Here is an 18,944-nt window from a genome sequence, read left to right as displayed (position 1 = left end):
TACAAAAAAAATAGTATAATAGTTGTGCCTAAACGTAAAAATCAAAACAGGTCGTAACATTATCAATAGCCGCATTCTACCAAATGCCCTTGGGGAAGCGAGTGGCACAGTTAGTTAAGCGTCAGAGTCACGACACCAATGTTAGTGGTTCGAGTCTCGGGTCGAACCAACTTCTATGTGTCGGAGGTTTATCGGGGCTCCTCATCGCTAACCTCACTGCCAAAGCAGTGTCTCAAAAAGCCCATTATGATGGTGAGCCGCCCCAGTACGAAGTCGCCAGTAAAGGAAAGGTCCGGATGCTTGGAAGAGATCGAGACCGAAGTCGCGAGCGCGCGAGTGTGGAAGTCGTCCGGAAAGAATGCGAAATGTAAAGATCCTGGATATTACTAATATCATTGTCGTGGTGTACGTGACCTTAATAGGCGATAAGCACCACGAATAGCTGCGGTGTTTCAGTTATATCGAGTTAGCTACACACTGGCAAGTAACATTGCGCGACAATTCGGGATTACTATATCCGTTAAGCAGAAAATAATTAATACGGAACATATCAATGCAAGAAGAGCCTCACCTATATCAAATTTTTGAGCCACTGCCGATACAGCCGATAACTATAGCACCTTTGCCGATAACGACGTTATATTCACCCGATATTCAAAAGATATGACATCTAGCTTAGGGTGCTTTTCCAAAACTTTATTTAGGCGGTTAATAAAATAGCTTTACAGTCATTGCTATACGCTTGGGCATGAAATAAACTAGTAAGGCTGCATCTGCACAGCTATAAGCCGTACGAAATAGATCAATATTCACAGTCTAGCATTCGCAGAATGTATTTATTTCCGACTCCCTACTGTACCAGACTATGTTACAGTTATATAATTTAACTAATTAGGGCGTAACGTCAGTAATCTAATTCCAATCAAATTTAAGAAATCTTTCTTTGCTCAAATTCCAAGTTTAGTCTAATTTGTGAAATGTTTCCGCGCTGTAATTTTATTCTAATCTAATTGCTAGTTTTGCTGGAAATGTTAAGGCAGACTGTATAGTGCGAAGCGAGCCAAGCTTGCTGTACATATATCTGCCGTTATCATGCTTATGAGAATCATAAGCAGGCCGTGTTATTTTTGGCATTTCAAGAGCCAGATGCCAAAACTGCCAAAAATAAAAATTTGAAAATGCCAAAAATAAGCAATTTTTGGCATATGCCAAAAATAACACGGCTTGCCTAATAGTGTATTTCGTTCATGGTGTTGTGTTAACAGGACCGCGTTACAAGCGAGAAGAGCGTGTGTGAAAGGCAGGTTTCTTAATCTGGGTCCAGCCCACCCATTAGGGGTGAAAGCATGGTGTCCTGAATGGTGTGGGCACAGCGAGATTGAACGGCTGACTGCATTTGGTTTACGTCATACTTTCCATTTGTCCAAAGGCGATTTTACGACCATTTTTGACCGGCTTGTCGAGCGCTAAATTTGATAAAACGGGTATCAATGAGAAGCTGCCGCTGTACTGATTATTAAAATATAAATTTTATTCTGCTCATGGAACTGAAACCCCCAAAATCAACCACGATTTTTGCATCGCGATCGAGTTTAACATTGTGACGCAACAAACTGTCTGACTATTCCTCAGCTGCATAGTCTCGTTTTGCCAGACAGTCTTGTTGCGTCAATGTTTTTGAAGAAGCTATAACCTTCCCAGGACTCTTCCATGCGAGTTGGTAATAATAAAGCCACCTGAAGTGACAAAAGTCCTCCGAAAATATCTCGGTAGACTGAAGGATATGGGATAGTTGGGCTACTAAATAGAATGTGTTGAGAGACAACACAGGAAACTACTGGAAAGGTATCGGGAAGAGAATTCTTTCCGCGATGAGATCGATGGCACTGGCGAAGTGATTTCCTTTCATGATGCAAGGAAGCCGGTTCGGCCCTCCAAAGATTTTGAAGCTCTGAAAACCTTTTGTGGATGACTGGCATCATTCTTTCCCTCAACGGCTACTGTTGAAGCCTATATTTCCCAGATTCGCTGAGCGAGAAATGAATTTAGGAGAAACTTAGCTGACCTGAGTTTGGAAGCACTGTTACAGTGCAAACGATTTAAGTCTATTCAACAGCTGTAACAATCAGGTGTTGAGCGTGTTTGTCAGGCTTTTGTGGTTTTGTTTGATATTATCAACCCATGAAATCGTTAGGTTTTTTCTTCTTCTTATTGTTTGTTGGCACTGATTATACGTGGATGCTGCACATTTTGTGGTGTCTTATGACAAACTGGCCGAAATGAAGCGTTTTTGTGACTAATTCGAGTCCGAAACTATTTATTTAGAGGACGATGCCAAAACTGCCAAAAATAAAAATCGAAAAATGCCAAAAATAAGTTATTTTTGGCAGTTTTGGCATATGCCAAAAATAACACGGCCTGATCATAAGAGAACAAAAATGTGTAGCTATAATTCTAATTCTATTCTATTTCGGACAAGCTGAAAATTTTCTTGTCAGCAGCAAGGGAATCAAAATATGGAATATCGGCCTGGTGTAAATGACCATTGTAGTCGAAAAACAGCTTTAATATCACAAACAATAGCAATAACAACTCTACCATGTTTTGGTACCAGGCTTTAATTACGGGTACTATATTTTGATAAAGCGCGCATCCAATTAGTAATTCGCCCCGTGCGGCATGTGACTGCTAATTATAAAGGAGAGAGTTGTACTACCTTGCTGTATTTCACAATTCACGGTCGCAATCCATCATTGGATTAACAACTACACGCAGGAACGAAAGCCACGGGCGTACACGATAACACACTGTCCAATTTCGCGCTCCGAGTAGAAAGACTACCACGAAAATCGCTCACGAATTATTATGATCTTTAGGAATGCGACTTGTGTCCGCAAATATAATTCAATTTGGAGAGGGAGAAAGTGTATTTGCTCGTTTATGGGGCTGGGCAATACCGAGTATTCGGCTTCCAGTATTCGAGTTGAAGATTAAGGGGGGAGATAGTAAAGTCAACTGATCCGGGAGAATGATAATCATGTGATTAAGCCTGCTAATCGGGACGCATTTTAGGCGGAGACAATAAAGTTGGCTGATCCGGAAGACTGCTAATCGTGTGATTCAATATTGCTAATCGCGACGCATAAAGTTGGAAAAGGCTATACGCGCGATGGTTGGTCGAGGTGTCCCGAGTTTTCATTCAAGTGGCAATTTATGTTGCATCATAATGCGAAAACGCGTTATAGGCTACCAGTTGTCAATTTGTTGAATGAAATAGCAGTTTGATGATAGCGATACTGCCACTGAGGTAGGTCGAATTATCGTCATCGCGAAATGAAAGTCGTGTATTATTCTTACGGTCCAGCTTAGAAACGGATTATAGAATATTGATATCGCTCTGCAATGGCGGATACATAATTCGTTGATTGTTTAGTGAAGCTATTACCTGGGAGACAATCGGCACTGTCATTATAGAAAATATTCGTGCGTAGGAATGATACGCAGTGTACGCAGTTTTTATAGAAAACTAGTTATCTATAGTTTGATCCGGTTAGTTAAATCATGAGATTAACACTAACTTTAGGCGCTGCGATCAACCGGATTCCTTAATCCTGGGTTGATAAATCCTGACGAACGCGATAATTGACTTTATTGCTATTCCAACTTCATTGTCTCCGGCCTTAGGGATCACCTCCTAATCGGGCCGTAACAAGGTACCTTTTCTCCGGCCCGTCCTAAATTTGTACAAGTAACAGCAATGGGGTGCCCGAAATTTGAAGTGCCTGCATAACCCGTAATCCCAAAATTAACCCTAACCTAAACCCCACCCTAATCTCACCCTAAATCAGTGATTCCCAGCCGCGGTAGCCTTCTTGCGGTTCTGGTTGACCTCTGAATATGCCACAAAAATATAATAGACGACAGTTGTTGTTTGTTTCCATGGATAGTCATAGTCAATTTATGTATATGAATGCTAAAATTCAGGATATTAGTTATGTCTGAAGCCGTTCAAGGTCGCTTCTCAAAACCTAGTATGAGAATTCTTGTAGACCAGCGTCAAACGCATAGATGTCGTCAGATAAGGATGTATCTTGAGTTCTGCTGGTCATAGATCTTTGAATATCGTCTCTATGAAGAGTAAATTTCGACAAATTTTACAAACATCAAAATAACTGCTCATGGTCAAAGTCAAGTATAAATTGCAATTTTCTAAATTAGATTAATATTAGAATTACTGAGTTCGCGAAAACTTGCAAATGTAATCAGGTTCAGCTCGTATCCAATCAGAGTTCATTACGGCAAGCACGAGAATGATTGTTTGTTATTCATTGTGTCTCGACTACGTTGGTTATTTTACGCCAGGCCGATACTCTTTTTTTGATACCGTATTTACCGACTTTTGCACGGCCCACTTCTAGACTTTTTATAAGAGGTGGCGAAGAGGAGCCTAGACCTAAACCTCCAACACCTAGGCGGGAATTCCGGAGTCGATCTCGGTCGGACTCGAACCCGCAACCCATTGGTGTTGCAGATGTGGATCATACCGCTACTTTATCTCGCTACAGCAGTGGTTCTCAACCTTTTTTAGATACGCCCCTGTTTATGATAGTGAAAAATTTCGCGCCCCCTTATCGTCATATCATAAAATCCAACCGGGATGCTAGCAACCCCAACAGATTGTTTGATGACATGGAAGGTTATGACTGTTGATGAGAGAATTAAAAAATATGAAATTAGGTGTATATATAGAGAAACACGCGTGAATTGGAGGTAATGGAGGCGCCCCCCCCCCCCCATCCAGGTTGAGAACCACTGCGCTACAGTGAGCACGTGAATGACAAAAATCTGCACAGCAAGTTTGGCTCGTTTGGCACTATACAGTTCTCCTGTTGCGCTTTCAGGAAAACCAGAAATTAAATAAGAATGAGAGAATTATTTAAAAATCACAAATCATAATAGAATTGGATTGCAGGCGAAATATCTATTCGTCCAAGCGCGGTTGCGTGCTCATGTGTCTATGGACGCAATAATGCTACCAGTCGAACACCCGAAACCCTAACGTAAAATGCCACTGCTGCGATAGTTCAATTCTGCTCAGTCCAAAAGCGCCACACACTAGACACATTTTCGCTTGCTATCGCATTCGATCCGATTGAGTTAAGCTTGCCGCTGGCAAACTGTAGGACTTACAAACTACAGCAGATAGAAGTGAATTGAATATGGTAGGAGTTACCTTGTGAGTTGCTCTATTTCCACCTTGTATTATATCTTCGTCTTTGTTTCGTCTTTTTAACAAATACAATCCTATGGCTAATATTTCAGGCGAGGTCGATATTTATATCACTTGGGGTGGATTGATGCGAAAAAAGTGACTTGTATATTAATATTGGTACCAGTGGCCTGAGGGAATTACGTATTATCAGTCTCCGAATCAGCTAAAAATAAATACCGCATAACTGCTTCTGCAGACACGATTCGCAGCATCGAAAATGTATAACAGATGCTATTATATAGACACCCGTAAATTTTTCACATGAAAATATAGGTAGGCCACACGATATATGCATCCTATTTATTACCACAATTCCAGAAATTGGTGATATCACAACAGAATACATTCCTGTGTCGAAGCCTCGGGTGACCATATCGCGTGATCTATCAGCAATGGTAATTTATACGTGACTGAACTACTAGAAAATGTTCAGCCTCTCCCAATTAGATTAGAATTAGAATTATGGTAACGCAGCTTTCTCCTGATTAGACTAGAATTATAATTATGGCAACACACTTTTTTGTCAAATTAGACTAAATTTAGAATTATAACTACACAGGTTTTTCCTAATTAGATTAGAATTAGAATGTTGTATACACGTTTTTTTTAATTAGATTGGAATTAGAATTATAGTTATACACGTTTTTCCAAATCGGATTTGAATTAGAATTTCAACTACACAGCTTTTCCTAATTAGACTAGAATTAGAATTATAGTTACACATAATTTCCCAAGTATATTAGAATTAGAATTATGGCAAAAGACCTTGTTTCCAAATTAGACTAAAATTAGAATTATTGCTACACAGCATTTTCCAAAATAGATTAGAATTAGAATTAGAAAAACACATTTTTTTTCTAAATCAGACTAAAATTATGATCATAGCCACACAGCAATTTCCAAGTTAAATTAGAATTACTGAATCCGCCAAAACTAGGATATTGAATGAAATTCAGTTCATATCATATCATAGTTCATCCTCATAAGCACGAGAAGAGCGAATGTCCGTAGGCTACAGCAAGCTTGGCTCGTTTCGCAATATACAGTTCTCCTGTAGCATTTTCAGGAAAAGCAGATTATAGATTAAAATTAAAATTAGAGCATACAGACATTTCACAAATCATGTTACAATTAGATTACCGACATTTCGCTATAATTAGTATAATTAGACAGCTAGTTGTCCGAGTACGAGTCCAAGTACTACTATACTTAACAGTTTTTTTAGGCCAAAATAGTTACTTTTAAAACTTTGGATTAGTAGTAGCCAAGTACAAAGCACTCCCAGCAATAAGAAATGCAACATTGTTACAGGTGCAATGAAATAGGCATGGTCAAAAAACATGAGGCATTATTTATCATGCACATATTTGAAATTTCTACGTCATTCGCACTTTTATTATATCATGATCAGGGATGCTATAGAAGCCTACTCGAATTTGCCCTTAACATTAACCCGTAAGCTAATACAAGTGGCGGCTACTGAAATATGCCATTCCTCACAAGTTATCACCGGTATGCGGTATGGATACATAGTTACCACTTAAGCGTGCTATAAACATACTACTGTAGTGTACAGTACATAGTCTCAAGCAGCAGCTCAACGAAATGTCTCTATAATGATATTGCTACCCACACAGATCAGTCTGACCGCAAGCGAAACCAGAGACTTCAGATCTCAATTTGATAAGAAATAAATACTCGATAAACGGCTAACTTCTCGATAGGTGTGACGTGATTTTGACGCTAAAAATGACGCGTTAAATGTCACTGTTGTTGATCGTTGGCGGAACGCCGTAAATAAATCGCGATCTACACGACTAGGTGAACATGTGTTAGTTATTATATGAGGTTGTAGGGTCACATCTTCATTGAATCGTCGGCGTATATTTATGAATCAGCCAATAAGTTACAGGCTGGAATTGCATACCTCAATCGTTTCTTCACGTTCTATGGTATTATTAGTAGTTTACGTTAAAGTTTAAGGCGGCTTAATTTGTGTTTGCGGTGTTGCGTGCGGGATATTTCCCGCATTGTAAGTTATTTGCAGCAATGTAATGGTAATAAAATAATACATGGATCTAGAATCTAGATTAAGGCCTGTAGCAAGATGCAGCTTGTGTAGTTATCAAATATAGCATTCCGTATTCCCACAGTGTAATTAAACATAGCATAGACCACAGCAGCAGTTTAAGGTTATGTTGTGACTGATACTTGCACACATTTCATTGTTTGTGGTATTCATGGTGCTTGTCGACCACTATGGTCATTTACGCCAGGCCAATTTTAATCATTTTTATTCCGTAGCTGCTCAGTGCTCATGCTCACTTAGTAGCACGGCTCACTTCTACGCCTTTATAAGACACCGATTACAGTGTAAGCCAGGGGCGGGCAACTTCTCCAGTCGGCGGGACAGATATAGGGAAATTAGGTACTTGGCGGGCCGGATTGCTGAATCGTTACATTATTCGCCCATTTATCCACATATACAAGGAATACATCGTATTTAATGGATGTATTTTAACGACAGCAACGCCACTTCAAAGCCATTTCTCGCCGATAATGGCGAAGAGAATGTTGATTTGAGAATAGCATTGTCATACAGGCGCCGCCATGTCTGCTTCTATCTGATCAATCAACACACGATGCAATCCTTAATTAAGATTTCAAGGCGTTCGATAAACCCGGTACCCATAGTTTACCAAGATATCAACTCATTAGGGTGGAGTAGGTGGTGTAGGGTGGAGTAGGTCGTTGTTCAACTGTGTGGCCTGATTAATCTCGATATTGAATTCATGCGGTACGCGTCCTCTACGAAATTTGAACATTTGACCCGTTTTATTTGGCGACCCCTGGTATAAGCGGCGTCTTACTAGGGTTACCATACGTCCTCTTTTACGAGGATTTGTCCTCTTTTTTGACTTTTTTGAAAGTGTCCTCGGAGGACGCCCAACTGTCCTCTTTTTGGAGATTTTGTCCTCTTTTTTGAGAATTTTGGTTAAATATGTGGCAAAATCGACTGAGATACAGTAAATTAGCACTGAAGTAACGCTCCAGCGACTATTTCGGGAGATGAGCCGGAAAGTTGACCTTTTTTTAGTCAACCAACTGATAACGTGAAAGGAAAAACTGTATTTTGGGCGCTGAGCGAGAAAGTTGACCTTTCTATTTTTAATCAACCGACCACGAAGTGGGAAAATTTTACCATTCTTCAGGATTTTCCTCCGGTTTTGCAAGTCTGAAAAGTTTAAAAAAGTGTCCTCTTTTCAGATTTCCAAAATATGGTAGCCCTACTTCTTACAAAAGCCTAGAAGTGTGCCGTGCTACAAGTCGGCGGTTACGGAATGAAAAATAAGAAATATCTGCCTGGTGTAAATGATAATTGTAACCGACAAACACTACGATTACCACAAACGACATTATGGTTGAGTACATCGTAAATGTCGATAATGCAAGTCTCGCTTCGACGAACTTTAGCGTAAGCTCCACTCTTGCACGCTTCGCATACATCTAAGCAAGTAGTGGGAAAGCTCTCGGCAGACTGCGGCCGCGGGCCACATTATCATGTAAGACGGAGAACTCTCCGCGGGCCGGACAAAATCCCTTCGCGGGCTGGATCCGGCCCGCGGGCCGTATGTTGCCCGCCCCTGGTGTAAGCCTTACATGGATCAGATCCTAAAGTTTCTAACAAGTGGTCATGGTGGTCACATTATTACCCAAGTATAGAAGTATAATGCGATGCAGAAGTAGTATACAATGTAGATGTAGCAGGCAATGATATAGTAGGGTTATACCATACGTCTTCCTTTAGGATGATTTGTCTTCCTTTTCCAAGAAATCGAAAATCTCCTCCGAAGACGCCAAAAAGTCCCCTTTATAGTTTTGACATCCATTCGATTGTGCCCGTACAGTGACAACTAAACAACGCCATAAATGACGCGAAATATGGATAGAAATTGCCATTATACGTTGACGAATTCAGTACTTCTAATTCTAAGTTAATATGGAAAAACTGTGTAGCTATAATTCTATACTTGTATAAACCTGCTTGTACTCTTGTACAACGTACTTTGTATCCTGTGATACGATCAGTATAGGGTTCAGGGCAGACTTGGACTAGTAGATAATTAGAGCGAAATGCTGATAATTCAAGTATAATCTAATTTACGAAATGTTTCTTTCCTGTAATTGTAATTCTACAATAATTCGATGAAAATATTCTGGTTGTCCAACTCAGCTTCAAGGCTTCCTCTAGCGAAAACAGTAGCCTATGTATTCAAACCCAAAAATTGTTACACGAGAAGATAACCAACCTCAGAAGTATATCGCGGTTATAAATAGTAGGCCTACGTATACCTTCCTTAGTCGCTTCGTGCAAGCATCATTTGGATTAAAATATTGTGTTGGATTTCTACCGTGGTTTAAGTCTGATGCAGCTTCTGGTTTCGGGTAGCATGGGTGTATGTTTACATCCGTATATCACGGATGGTGCACGGGTGCGAATACACAATCATCTCGCCAAGAGTGAATTCCAGTGGTTCTCAACTAGTGTGCCGATTGGACTGCTAAGGGGTGCCGCTTGAAAATGTGGTCAATGATGTAGACGTATTACAGAAATGGTCGAGTGGTCGTGTCTTGAAAACTCGCGCTTTTGGTTTGATATGAACGAGTGCTGAAAATCCATTTTTACACAGATAGGTAGTGGCGAAGGTGATTTCAACTCGTAACGCTTGCGAAGACACCTTAAGGTATCAAAATTGAGAAACATATGTTTGAATGAACGTCCAGCCGAGCCATTTCTATCTAGCAACTCATCTTGAAGTTATTCTTTAATAGTGCTTATGTATCTTCTGAAGGAAATGGATCAAAAACCTCCATTTCTAGTTACTGCTCAGCAGCACCGTAACTGCCGCACCCCAAACCCCCCAATTGGGGGGGGCCGAGCTCGAAGGGGGCCCAAAATTATTTCGTGAATTAGCATAAATCATGGAGTATTTTTTTGAAAATTTATGCAATTTTTTCAAAATTTTTTCGCGATGCGCGCGAATTTAATTAGCGGTTTTTCTATATTATTGGGTATTGGGCCATTACCGCGCCACGACCCACCATGACATACAATCAAGTTTTAGGCCATATAACATGCGACTCCAAGAAGTGTGCCAGAACGATCGGCAGCGAGAAAAACTTGACCGAAAAGGTGTATGCCCTTATGCAGACCGAAGGCTATACAAAATGCATATAGGTTTAATTGTCCATAGGCGCCTAAATGACTGGCGCCGAATGTTCCTGTCTTTGCAATCTGAACCTCACAAGACAAATACCATCCGGCTGGGAAATATTTTTTGTGCCAGTGAAGAAATACCAATTTGAAATCGTGTGCGTCTCTTAGTTTAGAAGCCTATTTGGGCGATTCTATATTTTTTGATATAGCAGACTGGAAGTCACAAAATAACATCATGTAACGAAGTCATATCAACAGGTCCGCCCGCCCGAAGATGTTTAATCATTATTTACGGGCCCTCCCGTTTTCAAGACACTTCACTCAGCTCTACCGGTAAATCTAATTACGTGAGTAGAGAGGACAATAAATTGATAGCATAATATATATGCAATAGCCGATCTGATTGACCGATTTTATCATCAATTATCGAAAATTTTCGCGCTTAGCGCTGGCTCACAACACAGTAGCCTACAGATAATTCCGTGACAAACGCGAACAACGTGATGGGGGGAATCGTTTTATCACCCTATAAGAACCCAAGACCCACACGTTTTTGGGGGCCCGACGAGGTGCAGTTTCGTTCCTGCCAACGGGTATACGCCCGAAGATGTTTAATTATTATTGAGTGGTCCTACCTTTTCGAACACACCTCAATAAGCTCTACCGGCAAATCTGGTTCCGTGAGCAGAGAGAAGATAAAAATTGATAACAATATATGCAATTCCCGACCATACTGACCGATGGAATCATGAATTCTAGAAATTTTCCGCGCTTCGCGCGCTTTGGCAGCAAAAGGCGGTTCACTCAACAAGCTCCCAATTAACATGATGAATAGTGGTAAACAGTGTATTGCCGGAGGGGGGGTCTGGGGGCCGAAGCCCCCCAGAAGTTAGGTCTATAACCCTATGGGGGGCCCAAGACCAAAGTTTTGGGGGGGGCCTGACGAAGTACTGTCACGGCCCTGCTGCTCAGTATTTTGCTGAGACTGATAACTTGTAATTTTTCGAAGTCACCCTGATTGACCTCACTACTCTAACCTTTTTTTTCACAAACCACGACAAAACATATTTACATAGCAACATATGTTTGTATCATTAAACTGCTCTCACTTTATCAAGCAATATATGTTTGTATCATTAAACTGCTCTCACTTTATCAATTAAAATGAGTATGCACAGTGGGATAGGCTACTTCATTTCAGACGGCCATTTTTGTAACGTGAGTCGTGGAGTTTTACCAGTTATGTAGCGAATTTGTCTCGTGATTTACCTAATTGCAACAATACAAATCAGGCTTTCAATCATTTTGCAAAGTTGGAGGTCTCGCCAGGCGCGTAGCCAGCCGGAAAATAAGGGGGGGGTTTCTATTTTTTCCGGATTTAGTAGTATAGCATCGATTCCTTAGGGTTGAGTACACGCTTAAATAACGATTATACAACATCCTCGTGTTGACGATTATACGCGTATGATAAGCTTGTCGACGAGTCTGGAAGTGCTGTTCATTAGCGACTCCCTAATCTGTCGCGAACAATTAAATATGCGCGCTTATCAACGCGTCGAACAATTAAATACGCACCGCACGCTAGGGTTGTTCAGAATTGATCGACTTTCAAAATGTCGTGGTTTTCAATCCGATTCCCATGCCTTATACCATAAAAACATATTCTAGGTACTTTTTTTCGTAATTCATCCCTGGCATCCGTGTGCACATTGAGCTGGAAGAATATCGGCTACAAATAGGGGATTCCCCTAAAATTTTAGTGTCGCTATTCGGACTAGGCTAGTAAAACGTCATATATAAGCTGGTTTTATGTAGCTATTGCGGCTGGAGTGCTACATAACCTCACTATAGAAAGTATTGTCAGTTCAGGACACCGTTTTCATGTCCCACACTGCCTTAGAACTCCTCAAAACTGCCTAAGACTGATAGTCATTTTGTTGGATCACCTATCCTACACTCCTCAACCCTACCCGAGATTGTTCATCAATTGCCGGGATCATTATAAACATCACATTGTTCAAAGGATACGAAACAAAAAGGCAAAGAAACAGATCAACTTGGCAAATACTACTTAAATCAGGTCCGGATGAAATGGTTGCTTTAGAGAAATCGGCATATCTGTTCCCGTTATCTTCCACGGCTTGTAAGAGGCTCGCTCGCTGTTCTTTGTCATCTGTTTTGAAAGCATCAAAGTCGGTATTCAATTTCACCAAACGCTCTGCTGCGCCGTTAACTATTTCAACGCTACTTACAAATTCTTGAGCAGTCACGAAATGCGAATCATTATGCCATTCCGAAACTGGAAAACTAAACCAATCATGTTCGACATGTATAGCATTGGATAGAAACCATGATTCCGGTTCAATTAAAGCAACCATACTCATTGACTCAGAGACAGAGTCAGAGATTAGACTCGGAGGTATAGCCTACCTCTGCGAAATTGTTCAAGGATTGGCATTTGCAGCAATTTAGAAGCCATCGCTTCCTTCACTTTGTCAGGAATCTTTGGTTTAGCCGAGAACATTGTTGATACCACCGTTTCCTCGGTGAGATGCCAATGATGTTCTCGCATCTTTTTATATGCCACATCAGCAACTGTGAAATCGCACAATGAAAAGTCTGTCATGCCATGAAGGAATTTGAGATCAATATACTGTGCGTCACATGCATTGCCAGTTTTCAACCAAGCTGGGACATAAAACAGGGCAACTTTCTAATGAACTCTTCAGAATAGCCCATTTGCTCTCTCCACATGAACATTTTTGACAGTACAGCACTTGACTCGTCCATCCAGTGCTATTAGTAGCACCAGGCTTGCGAAAACGATTATCAATATATTGGGCAGCTACAATCGCCAAGGTGCCTGTTGCACATTCTCTGTAGTCATTTATTATCAAGACTTCTTTCTGCTTTCCATTATATGGCTTCATCAGTGGAATTATTTCTTGCTTAGCTCCATCAGCTTTGATCGCCAACCAGCTGCATTCATCAAACTGAAGTGTTTTAGAGCTTCTTAATTGATCAATATCTTTCCACTTCTTGGAGGGTATTAAAATCTGTGTTTTCAGGGCCTGTGGTAGCAGATCCAAACACACTTCACTTCCAGACCTCCCCGGATGACTAGTTCATAAATATGATGGCGATAAGCAGAAGTAGAAAGTAGAAAACTTTCCTCTTTATCAATTCTTCAAGTAACAGAACCGCACCTTTATTTTTTCCATCGTTTGAGGGTATTGTGTCAAACACAAGAGCTCTGACATTATTTGTGAAATTATAAAGTTCCAGCAGTTCAACTGACAGATCAGCCTGTGCTTTTCCTGTAGCACTCTCCAGAGTTCGATTGCCAAGAAGTTTGCCTTTCTCAAATGCGTTGGAATACGCAGACTATGCCAGCACTGCCAAGGCCTCAAATTTCCCTCCGAAACGACTTCTAGTGAGCTTTGCATCCCAGTGCAATGCAATGTGCCAAGTTGATCTGTTTCTTTGCCTTTTTGATTCGTTTCCTTTGAACAATGTGATGTTTATAATGTGGCTGTGAGTGAATGATACATTTACAGTTGTATTCTTGCACGTGGTGATCCCGGCAATTGATAAACAATCTCGGGTAGGGTTGAGGAGTGTAGGATAGGTGATCCAACAAAATGACTATCAGTCTTAGGCAGTTTTGAGGAGCTCTAAGGCAGTGTGGGACATGAACATGGTGTCCTGAACTGACAATACTTTCTATAGTGAGGTTATGTAGCACTCCAGCCGCAATAGCTACATAAAACCAGCTTATATATGACGTTTTACTAGCCTAGTCCGAATAGCGACACTCAAATTTTAGGGGAATCCCCTATTTGTAGCCGATATTCTTCCAGCTCAATGTGCACACGGATGCAAGGGATGAATTACGAAAAAAAGTACCTAGAATATGTTTTTATGGTGTAAGGCAGTGGTTCTTAACCTTTTTTCCTCCAGCGCCCCCTTTCAAAAATTATTTTGCTCCAGCGCCCCCCAACCTCATATTGTAAGGAATGTAATAAAGACAATGAGTAAGAGGGAGGGCCGTAACAGCACTTCGTCAACCCCCTAAAAACGATTGCCTTGCGCACTCGTAGCGTGATAAACCAAACTTCTGAGGGCTTCGCCCACAAGAAACCCGTAGCGTGATTTCGATGGTCAGCGCTGAGTGAGCTGTTGTATGGGAAAATAAAGGGCACGTAATTAATAATTGAACATATTCGGGCGTGCCCGTAGGTACAATAAATTCGTTACCAGGGACGTAACAGCACTTCGTCAGTCTCCAGACCCCCTTTCTGCTAGCCACTGTTTGCTGATACTCATCTACATTGGGTGTCCACTGTCCATTTACTGAGCCAGCTAATCTCATCTAGACGCGCGAGGCGCGAAAAGTTTCAATAATTAATGATTGAATTGGTCAATATAATCGGGAATTGCATGTATATTGATATCAATTTTTATGCTCTCTCTTCTCACGTAAACAGAATTACCGGTAGAGCTGAGTGATGTGTCATTGAAAAGTTACGACCCCCTCAATAAGAATTATACATCTTCGGGCGTATACCCGTTGGCAGGAACGAAATGGCACTTCGTTAGGCCCGCCGAAATAACTTGGGTCTTGGGCTCCCATAGGGTGATAAACCAACCGCCCCCATCACGTTGTTCGCTTTTGCCACGAAATCAGCTGTACTGTTTAGCGAGCCAGTGCGAAGCGCGAAAACTTTCGATATTTCATGATAAAATCGATCAGTAAGATCGGGAATTGCATACATATATTGCCATCAATTCCTTGTCCTCTCTGCTCACGTTACCAGATTTACCGGCATAGCTGAGTGAGGTGCAATGTTTCCTCTAAGCTGCGCACGTGCGCAGTGCTGAGACGGTGTCTGCGCAGGGAAAATCTACGTTGCACAAAACAAATCCGAAGTTATGACCTTTTTTTAGTCGTTACGCACTGTTGTCCAAGGGTATGCGCAGTGAGTTGTTGAGTGTGCGCAGACTCATCAAAACGTATAGCGAACATTGTGAGGTGTCCTCGAAACTGTAGGGCCCATAACTAATAATTAAACATATTCGGGCGGGCGAACCCGTTACTATGATTCGTTGCATGATGTTATTTCGTGACCTCCTGTCTGCTATATCAAAAAAATATAGAATCGCCCAACAGGGATATCGCCCAACAGGAACATCTAATCCCAATCGTACTAAACTAAAAGACGCACACGATTTCAAATTGGTATTTCTTCACTGGCATATAATTTTTCCACGCCAGATGGAATTCCTCTTCTCGAAAACCTATATGTCTTTTGTAGGCTATATATAAAGAAGTTTTCGGTGTTAATTGCTCTGAATACTCATTATAGGATATTTCCTACCACCACATCATCTAATGCGAAGCCATTTTTCTCCAGCACCCCCCATACCGCCCCCCTGAGCCCAGCGCCCCCCATTTTGCCCCCTGAGCGTTTCCGCCCCCTTTAAAATCGCCAGCGCCCCCTGGGGGGCGCTGGAGGCAAGGTTAAGAACCACTGGTGTAAGGCATGGGAATCGGACTGAAAACCACGACATTTCGAAAGTCGATCAATTCTGAACAACCCTACCGCACGCTTATCAATGCGTACTATGTCTTACGTAGCCTCGGCGAAGATTTGCGCAAGTCAAAATGTACGAGTTTTTATGTAATATGTGCTATAATGACGCCGATTGCAGGTGGTTCAAACCTTACCTCTTTTATAACTCAAGCCTTGACACACAGCTTCTGATGGTTATGTTCAAGTATTAGCGGAAATCAACTACGCATGTACGCACGCGTCGCACATGTTTGCGGACATTTGATGTCATTTAGTTTCGAGATGTCACTCTTTAATCACAATCGCCTATCAGCATATACTTAACGGCATTTTATCCAAGCCGTCGGGAAATAGGAGCCAAAGCATGGTAGGTAGGCTCGAGACGTGGTAGTTAGGCTAGCGATATATTTCGTACTATAGTACGAAAAGCCAATTGCAGATGCGATTGTGTAGGCCAGCGATGTTTGTTTGTTTGTTTTTGGGGTATTCATGGTGTTTGTCGACTACGATGGTCATTTACACCAGGCCGATATTCTTTTTATTTTCCGTAACTGCCGACTTATAGCACGGCCCACCTCTAGGCTTTTGTAAGATACCGCTGACGCGGATGAGGTGGCGAGGAGGAGTCTAGGTAAACCTCCAACACTTAGGTATCGAAATTCGGAAGTCGATAAGCCAGCGATGATATCGTGTGTACCAAGCCAATGCAGATGCGATTGTGTAGGCCAACGATGATATCGTGCGCTCCGGGCCTATTGCAGATGCGATTATTCAAGCCAGCGGAACTACAGGCTTGTAGGAGACGCGATAAATCAGGCTAGCAACGATTGCCTAGCGCGTGGCAATGAATGACCTAATTTCGCAATTGTCTCAGCGGGAGATCGTGTCGCGTTGCATTGTGCAGAGCAATGCGCACGGACGAATCTCGCTAATTGGTAACGCTCCTTTCGTTAATTGGCCGCGCGCAACACTGATAATACGACTTATTGAATTGCAACCGAGTATTATTAGCGTTAGAACGCTCATTTGAAAAGGACGTGGTTTCACGTTCAAGGAGGGGGTTTCGCGCGTCTAAATGCCCGAACCTCCCCCTGGCTACGCGTTTGGGTCTCGCGGATCCCCGGTTGAGAACCGCTGAGCTAGTGTTATACCAGCCATCCTCCTCTATGCGATATAGCCGCAGCGGCAGCTATCTTGAAGCACATGTACCTTCATGATTTCGATAGGTACTGGCCTATCGGTTCACAGTACGTTCACTCGGATTGGTGATATCATGAACTCCAAATCGCACTAATAAGCCAGTAATATCCGATCAGAATATTTCGTATTGTTATCAACAGTAGGGTAACCATATTTTGCGCTCCGAAAATAAGGACACGTTTCAAAAATTATAAAAAAATGAAATGAAAACTGATGATTTTAAAATTTTTTCGGCCAATAGTACTTTGCTGACTTGAAAGAAAGGTCATCATTTTGACTCGACTCCCCAATTTCACGCTTTTTTACGTTACTTTTGCGGTGTTGACTCTACTCCCGAATTACCCGTCGCGCCGAATTTTTCGTTCATTGTATTGCCAACTATGGCGTTCGCTGCGTCGGAGTCGAGTTTTTCATTACATTTTTCTATATAAAGGGGACAAATACCCCACAACGAGGACATTTAGGTGTCTTCGGACTCTTTCAATTTGTTGAAAAAGTGGACCCTCTTAAGAACGGACATATGGTAACCCAACGGGAATTCGTGGCTGCGGGACAGCGCAGTGGTATAATCCGCGGCTGGAACACCGATGAGTGCCGGTTCGAGTCCGACGGTGGTCAACTTCAGAATTCTGATACCTAAATGTTGGAGGTTTACCTAGGCTCCTCGTCGCCACCTCATCAAAAAGCCTAGAGGTGGGCCGTGGTAAAGTCGGCAGTTACGGAAAATAATGAACAATATCGGCCTGGTGTAAATGACCATAGTAGTCGACAAACACGATGAGTACCACAAACAAACAAACAGGGATTGATACTGCAAACGAAACGTTTTCGTGCAGTACTAATATTACTAGTTATTTACAATATCGTGCCGTAACAGAATCAGATTTATCGCATCGTAATGTCGTACGTATATATCCTACCATGAAATATATATATGGGTTGATCACGATCATTGCCATGGTGTGATAGCAGGTATGGATTCGACAGTGGTTCTTAAAATTTATTTTTCATTGTTTTAGACTTCCTCGCCCTTTGTCATTCTCTTCCTTGAATTCATCCTCGATCGGGTCATGGGATTTTTGTAAGGACACTGTGAGCACACCGACAATGGCGGCGGAACGCCAAAACTCGACAAGGTACGTCCGCATTTGGGGAAGTGTTTCCTAAACAAAACGTCATCACTCGGGAGATTCTATACCATTATGTTTGGACGACGGTGTTGAACTTTTTTAGTCTCAGCTATCAGAACCATAGGCCGAACAGTGAACTGACGTAAATTGAGGACTTTTGTCTATATCATTTTTAGTCGTCATCTTCCAAAATCTGGCACGCACACCACTGGTTGTTTTTAGTGTTCATTTTATTTCGACGAGGTCCTTTTACACCATAGCTAAATTGCTTATTATTATTTCTGAGATGCCGGTTTGAAAATGTGCTTTCACCGCATTCACTGTGTGATTAGGGTTTTAGTTCCACTATTGTGGGGAATAATATAATCATTCTGGGCCAGCTTCAAACAATTCATTATTGAATGCCGGGGTGCTAGTACTACAGAGAAGTGGAGAAAGAGTATTTAATATGCATGCTGTACAATGTACATTGTATGTCTTGTACCAAACCAACTGAAGTTGCGATGTCCGAATATTCAATCCAATGATACAATCAATTCATGTGACTCTTA

The 18,944-nt window shown here is 41.6% G+C and overlaps 2 protein-coding genes across 2 annotated transcripts in view; one reads left to right on the top strand and one right to left on the bottom strand.

Moving 5' to 3' along the window:
* LOC145436564 (uncharacterized) overlaps nt 1–5,740 on the bottom strand; it is a 37,998-nt gene extending 32,258 nt beyond the window's left edge. The window contains exon 1 of the mRNA XM_080313925.1: nt 5,234–5,740. The gene's annotated coding sequence lies outside the window, so the exon portion shown is untranslated. The remainder of the gene's footprint in view (nt 1–5,233) is intronic.
* Nucleotides 1–18,944, top strand: part of LOC145436412 (proteasome subunit beta type-7-like) — a 73,237-nt gene that overhangs the window by 21,384 nt on the left and 32,909 nt on the right. The gene's annotated exons all lie outside the window — the stretch shown is intronic.

Source organism: Botryllus schlosseri, chromosome 3 (genome assembly GCF_051294905.1).
Source record: "Botryllus schlosseri isolate E-star chromosome 3, Bs_hap1, whole genome shotgun sequence".
NCBI lineage: Eukaryota > Metazoa > Chordata > Ascidiacea > Stolidobranchia > Styelidae > Botryllus > Botryllus schlosseri.
The sequence above is the reverse complement of the archived record's forward strand: the minus strand, read 5'-3'. Positions and strand labels throughout refer to the sequence as shown.